The sequence below is a fragment of the Hordeum vulgare genome, chromosome 1H (genome assembly GCF_904849725.1).
Source record: "Hordeum vulgare subsp. vulgare chromosome 1H, MorexV3_pseudomolecules_assembly, whole genome shotgun sequence".
Taxonomy (NCBI): domain Eukaryota; kingdom Viridiplantae; phylum Streptophyta; class Magnoliopsida; order Poales; family Poaceae; genus Hordeum; species Hordeum vulgare.
The window spans coordinates 461,929,789-461,940,648 of NC_058518.1; the positions used below are offsets into that span (position 1 = coordinate 461,929,789).

At 47.9% G+C, this 10,860-nt stretch overlaps 1 non-coding gene across 1 annotated transcript; it reads right to left on the reverse strand.

Annotated features, from left to right (window-relative positions):
- Window positions 1-202: 202 nt before the first annotated feature.
- TRNAV-AAC lies at window positions 203-276 on the reverse strand. Its single transcript has one exon. It is a non-coding gene; the product is annotated as a tRNA-Val (tRNA).
- Between the last annotated feature and the right edge of the window lie 10,584 nt (window positions 277-10,860).

Sequence of the window (10,860 nt, forward strand, 5' to 3'; positions counted from 1 at the left end):
AATCACTGTAAAAGTTAAGGAACATGATCCGTGAGGCCTTAATTAAGCAACTGAAATCAAGAATTGTAAATTCTGCAATAGAATCACTGTAAAAGTTTGGCACTTAATTTGTATGTTGCTCAATGCATTTTTCTATCTGAAAAAAAAATGTAAATGCATCACGCGATAAAAATGTTGATTCCGTGCGAAAAAACTAGATACATGGCTTCGCCTGGGTTTGAACCAGAGACCTTCAGTGTGTTAGACTGACGTGATAACCAACTACACCACGAAACCGTTTTGGTCCATTTCTCCACATAACTTTAAATGTATTCAGCATCTTTTGTTACGGACTTATGCTGCAACTCTCGTTCTCCAGTTACGCCACTGGATTCCCAAAGCGGACAGAGAAGACGCGTAAAGTGGAGTTGCGGATGCATTATACGAACTTGTGTGTAAGGATGCCAATGGCTCAATCGTGTTGGTTTGCAAGAGGTTCCAATGGCTGAATAGATTCCGAGCAACATCACATCGTGGAAGATGCAGCACGAACCATAATCTGATAATCCGAATGTTCCGACCATTTGCCCCCCCCCCCCCCCCCCCCCAAAGACCCCCGGTCCCAGTTTATATATAACGAAACAAAGTTCAAAGAAAAAAGAAAACCCGTAGGAGCTCAATACAAGCCTGCCCCTGATACGGCAAAACCTACACCTAATTACATTAAAAAAATGGATGACCCTGACCTCTGCACCCCTGCATTTGAACGATGTATGCAACTATTTTATTAATTTTATAAAGACCTTGTAAAGTACTCCCTCCGTTCCTAAATATAAGTCTTTTAAGAAATTTCATTAGAAGTCTACGTACGGAACAAAATGAATGAATCTACACTTTAAAATATGTCTATATACATCCGTATGTACTCTAGTAGTAGAATCTCTACAAAGACTTATATTTAGAAACGGAGGGAGTAATACATCAGTAAGTCTAAAGTCATCATCTTAACAACATATGTCACTACTTCTATCCAATTAGTAAAGGAGATTCGATTGTCCGAGCCGAATACCAAATAGACCTCGCACCAACATCTAAAGCCGGAAGCCCCAACGAAGCCACGTTGTTTAGGTCTGGTACCATACCTGGCCAAACGGGTAGGTCCGGCACGGCACGACACGACCCGTTGTAAACGGGCCCGCGCCGGCACGTTTACTAATCGGGTCGTGTCGTGCCAGCCCGTGGGCTGCGCCTCCAGGCCCAGGCACGACCCGGTTATTAAACGGGCCGGCATGCTGGCCCGATTAGCACGCTGGGCCTTATATTTTTAGCCTCATGGGTTCATATTTAGGCCCATTAGGCTATATATATATATACATACATAAATTAAACGAGTCGTGATGTGCCGGCCCGCGTGCTCAGCCTCCAGGCCCAGGCACGGCCCGAGGCGTGCTGCGTGCCTGGCACGGGTCCGTTTAAGTCGTGTCGGGCCGGGCTCGTCTCGTGCCAGGCCGGCGTGCTATCGGGTCGGCCCGACTGAGACGACCCGTTTGGCCAGGTATATCTGGTACACACACCGGTTTGGTGCACTCTCAAATATCGCCGTCGTCATCCGTCGATTCATCTTCACAACAGGTACTCACGCATCAACCTTTCTAGACATGTCGTCCGCGCCACCATGATGTCAGACAACGCCACCTCCCTACGCGCATCCATCATCACACATCCGACGCCGAGACTCTGCTCCACCATGTCATCGAGGCTCCACATCATCGATGCGTGACATGAATCGCCACTCCACCGCTAAAATCGTTCACTGGTCCCTCGAGCGAATGCACACATCCAAGAATGACGCCCCAAGGATGGAACGATACAAAAGCACCACCATCATCCGATCAATTGATCAAGGGTTTCCCCCGGAGGTGCCATGAGGAGTTGAGAGCTTCATCTCGATGACGCCTTCATGAAGGAAACGACACAAAGGGCGTCACCTTCACCGGCTTCGGCCACCGGCTGAAGACCGGGTTTTCACCCGGATCTGTCCCAAGAAAATTCAAGTGACAACGCGTGCACCGTCCAGGCTGCATTCAAAGCCCCAGGTCCAGGCTCCCAGTTCCTGCGACCATCCACAACAACACTGCCATCGTGGGAGCCCCCGCACAACGGCCATAGCATGTGTGTGCTACCAGTGGAGCCTCGGAGGAGGGCTGCCATCCCAACTTGACAAACTGGGAGTGACGCCGAGAGGGATCCCACACACTCGTCACCGTCCGAACCAATCCGGAGCCAAAGCCACCAGATCACCGACGCAGATCCGCCTTGGAGAGGGACAACACCACGCCATACCGTCGCGAGAGCTATGAGCTTCACCTGCCCCCACCTTCCAGAACTGCCGCCTCAGGATGTAGGTCAGATGTCGTCGCTTCCACCAACTCTTTCGCGTCGCCATGCATCGTTGCCACCTCCGCCCACCATCATGCCATCATCTTGCATCGTCGTCGGGGACGATCTGCCACGCCACCGTGACCCAGATCTGGGAGGAGAGCCCCGACATCGTTGGGGACCCGCCTCTTCCAATCCCGGTGCAGGAGGAAGAGGACCTCCACCACCGTCATGTTGGGTAACGTAGCATAAATTCAAAATTTTCCTACGCATATTCAGATCTTCCTATGGAGAGACCAGCAACGAGAGAGGGGTAAGAGCATCTTCATACCTTTGAAGATCGCTAAGCGGAAGCGTTGCTAGAACGCGGTTGATGGAGTCGTACTCGCAGCGATTCAGATCGCGGTGTGATTCCGATCTAGTGCCGAACTACGGCACCTCCGCGTTCAACACACGTGCAGCCCGGTGACGTCTCCCGCACCTTGATCCAGCAAGGAGGAGGGAGAGGTTGGGGAAGAACTCCAGCAGCACGACGGCGTGGCGTCGATGGAGAGACGAGGTCTCCCGGCAGGGCTTCGCCAAGCACCGGCAGAGAGGAGGAGAAAGAAGGGCAGGGCTGCACCGAGAGAGAGAGAAAATCGTGTCTCCCAATGGCCAAAACCCCTCTCTATTTATAGGAGGAGGGGGAGGGCTGCGCCACCCCTAGGGTTCCCTCCCTAGGGGCCGGCGGCCACCAGATGGGAGATGGGGGCGGCGGCTAGGGTGGGAGGGGGTGGCGCACCACCTGGTGGGCCTAAGGCCCACCTGCGCCTAGGGTTACCCCCTAGGGGCACCAGCCCACCTAGGGGCTGGTTCCCTCCCGCACTTGGCCCATCTAGGCTCTTGGGGTCATTGCCCCCCTTCGGTGGACCCCCGGGGCCACCTCCGGTGGTCCCGGTACGTTACCGGTGACGCCCGAAACACTTCCGACGTCCAAACCCATCCATCCTATATATCAATCTTTACATCCGGACCATTCCGGAGCTCCTCGTGACGTCCGGGATCTCATCCGGGACTCTGAACAACTTTCGGTAACCTCGTATAACAATTCCCTATAACCCTAGCATCATCGAACCTTAAGTGTGTGGACCCTACGGGTTCGAGAGACAAGCAGACATGACCGAGACGCCTCTCCGGCCAATAACCATCAGCGGGGTCTGGATACCCATGGTGGCTCCCACTTGCTCCACGGTGATCTCATCGGATGAACCACGCTATCAAGGATTCAATCAATCCCGTATACAATTCCCTTTGTCTGTCGGTATAGAACTTGCCTGAGATTCGATCGTCGGTATACCAATACCTTGTTCAATCTCATTACCGCTAAGTCTCTTTACTCGTTCCGTAGCACGTCATCGTGTGACTAACTCCTTAGTCACATTGAGCTCATGATGATTTTCTACCGAGTGGGCCCAAAGATACCTCTCCGTCACACGGAGTGACAAATCCCGATCTCGATTCATACCAACCCAACAAACACTTTCAGAGATACCCGTAGTGCACCTTTATAGTCACCTAGTTACGTTGTGATGTTTGATACACCCAAAGCACTCCTACGGTATCCGGGAGTTGCACAATCTCACGGTCAAAGGAAAAGACACTTGACATTAGAAAATCTTTAGCATACGAACAATACGATCTAGTGCTATGCTTAGGATTGGGTCTTGTCCATCACATCATTCTCCCAATGATGTGATCCCGTTATCAATGACATCCAATGCCCATGATAAGGAAACCATGATCATCTATTGACTAACGAGCTAGCCAACTAGAGGCTCGCTAGAGACACATTGTGATCTATTTATTCACACATGTATTACTGTTTCCTGTTAATACAATTATAGCATGAACAATAGACGATTATCATGAACAAGGAAATATGATAATAACCATTTTATTATTGCCTCTAGGGCATATTTCCAACAGTCTCCCACTTGCACTAGAGTCAATAATCTAGTTATATTGTGATGTATCGAACACCCATAGCATTATGGTGTTGATCATGTTTTGCTCGTGGAAGAGGTTTAGTCAACGGGTCTGCAATATTCAGATCCGTGTGTACTTTACAAATATCTATTACTCCACTATGGACATGGTCCTGGATGGAGTTGTAGCGGCGTTTGATGTGCTTCGTCTTCCGATGAAACCTGGGCTCCTTGGCTATGGCAATGGCCCCAGTGTTATCACAAAAGAGTGTTATTGGACTCGACGCGCTTGGAACCACTCCAAGGTCGGTGATGAGCTCCTTCATCCAAATTCCTTCATGAGCCGCTTCTGAAGCAGCTATATACTCCGCTTCACATGTAGATGCTGCCACGACTTCTTGCTTGGTGCTGCACCAGCTCACTGCCCCACCATTCAACACATATACATATCCGGTCTGTGACTTAGAGTCATCCGGATCTGTGTTGAAGCTAGCGCTGACGTAACCCTTTACGACGAGCTCTTCGTCACCTCCATAAACGAGAAACATTTCCTTAGTCCTTTTCAGGTACTTAAGGATATTCTTGACCGCTGTCCAGTGTTCCATACCGGGATCAATTTGGTACCTCCCTACCAAACTTATGGCAAAGTTTATATCAGGTCTGGTACACAACATGGCATACATTAGAGAGCCCACGGCTCAAGCATAGGGGACAGAACTCATCTTCTCTCTATCTGCTGTCGTGGTCGGCGACTGAGTCTTACTCAATCTCATACCTTGCAAAACTGGCAAGAACCCTTTATTTGAGTTTTCCATATTGAACTTCTTCAATATCGTGTCAAGGTATGTACTTTGCGAAAGACCTATGAGGCGTCTCGATCTATCTCTATAGATCTTGATGCCTAATATGTATGCAACTTCTCCAAGGTCCTTCATTGAAAAACTCTTGTTCAAATAGGCCTTTATGCTCTCCAACATCTCTATATTATTCCCCATCAATAATATGTCATCCACATACAGTATGAGGAAAGCTACAGAACTCCCACTCACTTTCTTGTACAGACAGGCTTCTCCGTAAACCTGTATGAACCCAAATGCTTTAATCACCTCATTAAAGCGAATGTTCCAACTCCGAGATGCTTGCACCAGCCCATAGATGGAGCGCTGGGGCTTGCACACTTTGTTAGCACCCTTAGGGTCGACAAAACCTTCTGGTTGCATCATATACAACTCTTCCTTAAGGTTCCCGTTAAGGAACGCTGTTTTGACGTCCATTTGCCAAATTTCATAATCATAAAAGGCGGCAATTGCTAACATGATTCGGACTGATTTCAGCTTCGCTACGGGAGAGAAAGTCTCTTCATAGTCAACTCCTTGAATTTAACGAAAGCCCTTTGCGACAAGTCGAGCTTTATAAACGGTTACATTACCGTTTGCATCAGTCTTCTTCTTGAAGATCCATTTACTTTCTATGGCTCGCCGGTCATCGGGCAAATCCACCAAAGTCCATACTTTGTTCTCATACATGGATCCTATCTCGGATTTCATAGCTTCAAGCCATTTGTTGGAATCCGAGCCCGCCATCGCTTCTTCATAGTTCGAAGGTTCACCGTTGTCTAACAACATGATTTCCATCACAGGGTTGTCGTACCACTCTGGTGCGGAGCGTGCCCTTGTGGACCTTCGCGGTTCAGTAGTAACTTGATCCAAAGCTTCATGATCATCATCATTAACTTCCTCTTCAGTTGGTGTAGGCGCCACAGGAACAACTTCCCGCACTGCGCTACTATCCTGTTCGAGAGGGGGTGTAATTACCTCATCAAGTTCAACCTTCCTCCCACTTACTTCTTTCGAGAGAAACTCTTTCTCTAGAAAGGATCCGTTCTTTGCAAAAAAAGGTTTTACCTTTGGATCTAAGATAGAAGGTATACCCAATAGTTTCCTTAGGGTATCCTATGAATATGCATTTCTCCGCTTTGGGTTCGAGCTTTTCTGGTTGAAGTTTCTTCACATAAGCATCGCAGCCCCAAACTTTAAGAAACGACAACTTATGTTTCTTGCCAAACCATAGTTCATACGGTGTCGTCTCAACGGATTTAGACGATGCCCTATTTAAAGTGAATGTTGCAGTTTCTAATGCGTATCCCCAAAATGATAGCGGTAAGTCGGTAAGAGACATCATAGATCGTACCATATCTAATAAAGTGCGATTACGACGTTTAGACACTCCGTTGCGTTGCGGTGTGCCAGGCGGCGTCAGTTGTGAAACGATTCCACACTTCCTTAGGTGTGAGTCACTTCTTCATCTCCAGGAATCCGGTAAGGTACTTTTGGAACACCAATGGGCATATTAGATTAATATTATTAAATTTAAGTAAGAAACACTTTAATATGGAAACGTAAGAATGGAACAGAAAGAAAGAATCTGCAGTTTATTGTCTTAATTTTTATTCTTATTCTATTCTATTTTATTCTTATTCTATATGAATACTACCAAACTCGTGACTCAAATATTCTCCTCCACGATCAGATCTTAGACATTTAATTTTTCTGTCACGTTGATTCTCAACCTCACTCTAAAATTCCTTGAACTTTTCAAACGTCTCAGATTTGTGCTTCATCAAGTAGATATACCCATGCCTACTCAAATCATCGGTGAGAGTGAGAACATAACGATAGCCACCGCGAGCTTCAACGTTCATTGGACCACACACATCAGTATGTATTATTTCCTATAAGTCGGTTGCTCTCTCCATTATTCCTGAGAATGGAGTCTTAGTCATCTTGCCCATGAGGCACGGTTCGCATGTGTCAAATGATTCAAAGTCAAGAGACTCTAATAGTCCATCAGTATGGAGCTTCTTCATGCGCTTAACACCGATATGACCAAGGCGGCAGTGCCACAAGTATGTGGGACTATCATTATCAACTTTACATCTTTTGGTACTCACACTATGAATATGCGTAACATCACGAGCGAGATTCATCAAGAATAAACCATTCACCAGCGGAGCATGGCCATAGAACATATCACTCATATAAATAGAACAACCATTATTCTCTGACTTAAACGAGTAGCCGTCTCGCATCAAGCAAGACCCTGATACAATGTTCATGCTTAAAGCTGGTACTAAATAACAATTATTAAGGTTTAAAACTAATCCCGACGGTAGATGTAGAGGTAGCGTGCCGATGGCGATCACATCGACCTTGGAACCATTCCCGGCGCGCATTGTCACCTCGTCCTTGGCCAGTCTCCGCTTATTCCGCAGTTCCTGCTTTGAGTTGCAAATGTGAGCAACAACACCGGTATCAAATACCCAGGAGCTACTACGAGCGCTGGTAAGGTACACATCAATAACATGTATATCACATATACCTTTAACGTTGCCGGCCTTCTTGTCCGCTAAGTATTTGGGGCAGTTCCGCTTCGAGTGACCTTTTCCCTTGCAATAGAAGCACTCAGTCTCAGGCTTGGGTCCATTCTTTTTCTTCTTCCCGACATCTGGCTTACCGGGCGCGGCAACAGCTTTGCCGTCTTTCTTGAAGTTCTTCTTACCCTTGCCTTTCTTGAAACTAGTGGTCTTGTTGACCATCAACACTTGATGCTCTTTCTTGATTTCTACTTCTGCAGACTTGAGCATCGATTACAACTCGGGAATGGTCTTCTCCATCCCTTGCATGTTGTAGTTCAGCACAAAGCCTTTGTAGCTTGGTGGGAGAGACTGGAGGATTCTGTCAATTATAGCATCATCCGGAAGTTCGACTCCAAGTGAAGTCAGACGACCGTGTAACCCAGACATTTTGAGTATGTGTTCACTGACATAACTGTTCTCCTCCATCTTACAGCTAAAGAACTTGTCGGAGACTTCATATCTCTCGACACGGGCATGAGCTTGAAAAACTAGCTTCAGCTCCTGGAACATCTCATATGCTCCGTGTTGCTCAAAACGCCTTTGGAGCCCCATTTCTAAACTGTATAACATGCCACACCTAACCAGAGAGTAGTCATCACTCCGCGTTTGCCAGACGTTCAGAATGTCCTGGGCTGCTGCGGGAGCGGGAGGGTCACCTAGCAGCGCATCAAGGACATAAGCCTTTTTAGCTGCTTCAAGGATGAGCTTCAAGTTGCGAACCCAGTCCGCATAGTTGCTACCATCATCTTTCAGCTTGTTTTTCTCTAGGAATGCGTTGAAATTGAGGTTGACGTTGGCCATCTACAATATTTATAAAGACAACTTTTAGACTAATTTCATGACAATTAAGTTCATTTAATCATATTAAGTATGAACTCCCACTTAAATCGACATCCCTCTAGTCATCTAAGTGATACATGATCCATGTTGACTAACCCGTGTCCGATCATCACGTGAGACGGACTAGTCACCATGGTGAGCAACTTCATGCTGATCGTATTCAACCATATGACTCATGTTCGACCTTTCGGTCTCTTGTATTCGAGGTCATGTCTGTACATGCTAAGCTCGTCGAGTCAACCTAGGTATTTCGCGTGTGTAAATCTGGCTTACACCCGTTGTATGCGAATGTTAGAATCTATCACACCCGATCATCACGTGGTGCTTCAAGACAACGAACCTTCGCAACGGTGCACACGTTCTCGAAATTTTAAGAGGGATCATCTTATTATGCTACCGTCGTTCTAAGCAATAAGATGAAAAACATGATAAACATCACAATGCAATCATATAGTGACATGATATGGCCATTATCATCTTTGCTCTTTCGATCTCCATCTTCAGGCATCGCATGATCACCATCGTCACCGTCGTGACACCATGATCTCCATCATCATGATCTCCATCACCGTGTCTCTGTGAAGTCGTCACGCCAACTACTACTATCACTACTACTATCACTACTATTATCGCTAACCGTTAGCAATGAAGTAACAGTAGTAAGCACATGGCGTTGCATCTCATATAATAAATTAAGACAACTCCTATGGCTCCTGCCGGTTGTCATACTCATCGACATGCAAGTCGTGAAACCTATTACAATAACATGATCATCTCATACATCATACATGCAACATCACAACTTTGGCCATATCACATCACATGTCAAACCCTGCAAAAACAAGTTAGACGTCCTGTAATTGTTGTTGCAAGTTTTACGTGGCTTATTTGGGTTTCTAGCAAGAACGCCTTCTTACCTACGTGACAGCCACAACGATGATATGCCAAAACTATTTACCCTTCATAAGGACCCTTTTCATCAAATTCAATCCGACTAGAGTAGGAGAGACAGACACCCGCTAGCCACCTTTATGCATGGTGTGCATGTCTGTCGGTGGAACCAGTCTCACGTAAGCGTACGTGTAAAGTCGGTCCGGGCCGCTTCATCCCACAATACCGTCGGAAAAGAATAAGACTAGTAGTGGCAAGCAAATTGACAAATCATCGCCCACAATTTTTGTGTTCTACTCGTGCATAGAATCTACCATAGAAAACCTGGCTCTGATACCATTGTTGGGTAACGTAGCACAAATTCAAAATTTTCCTACGCATATTCAGATATTCGTATGGAGAGACCAGCAACGAGAGAGGGGTAAGAGCATCTTCATACCTTTGAAGATCGCTAAGCGGAAGCGTTGCTAGAACGCGGTTGATGGAGTCGTACTCGCAACGATTCAGATCGCGGTGTGATTCCGATCTAGTGCAGAACTACGGCACCTCCGCGTTCAACACACATGCAGCCCGGTGACGTCTCCCGCAACTTGATCCAGCAAGGAGGAGGGAGAGGTTGGGGAAGAACTCCAGCAGCACGACGGCGTGGCGTCGATGGAGAGACGAGGTCTCCCGGCACGGCTTCGCCAAGCACCAGCGAAGAGGAGGAGAAAGAAGGGCAGGGCTGCGCCGAGAGAGAGAAAACAGTGTCTCCCAATGGCCAAAACCCCTCTCTATTTATAGGAGGAGGGGGAGGGCTGAGCCACCCCTAAGGTTCCCTCCCTAGGGGCCGGCGGCCACCAGATGGGAGAGGGGGGCGGCTAGGGTGGGAGGGGGTGGCGCACCACCTGGTGGGCCTAAGGCCCACCTGCGCCTAGGGTTGCCCCCTCTCTCCACCACTTGCGCATTGGGCTGGGTGTGGGAGGCACACCAGCCCACCTAGGGGCTGGTTCCCTCCCGCACTTGGCCCATCTAGCATCTTGGGGTCGTTGTCCCCCTCCGGTGGACCCCCGGGGCCACCTCCGGTGGTCTCGGTACGTTACCGGTGACGTCCGAAACACTTCCGACGTCGAAACCCATCCATCCTATATATCAATCTTTACCTCCGGGCCATTCCGGAGCTCCTCTTGATGTCCGGGATCTTATCCGGGACTCCGAACAACTTTCGGTAACCTCATATAACAATTCCCTATAACCCTAGCGTCATCGAACCTTAAGTGTGTAGACCCTACGGGTTCGGGAGACAGGCAGACATGACCGAGACGCCTCTCCGGCCAATAACCATCAGCGGGGTATGGATACCCATGGTGGATCCCACTTGCTCAACGATGATCTCATCGGATGAACCACGAT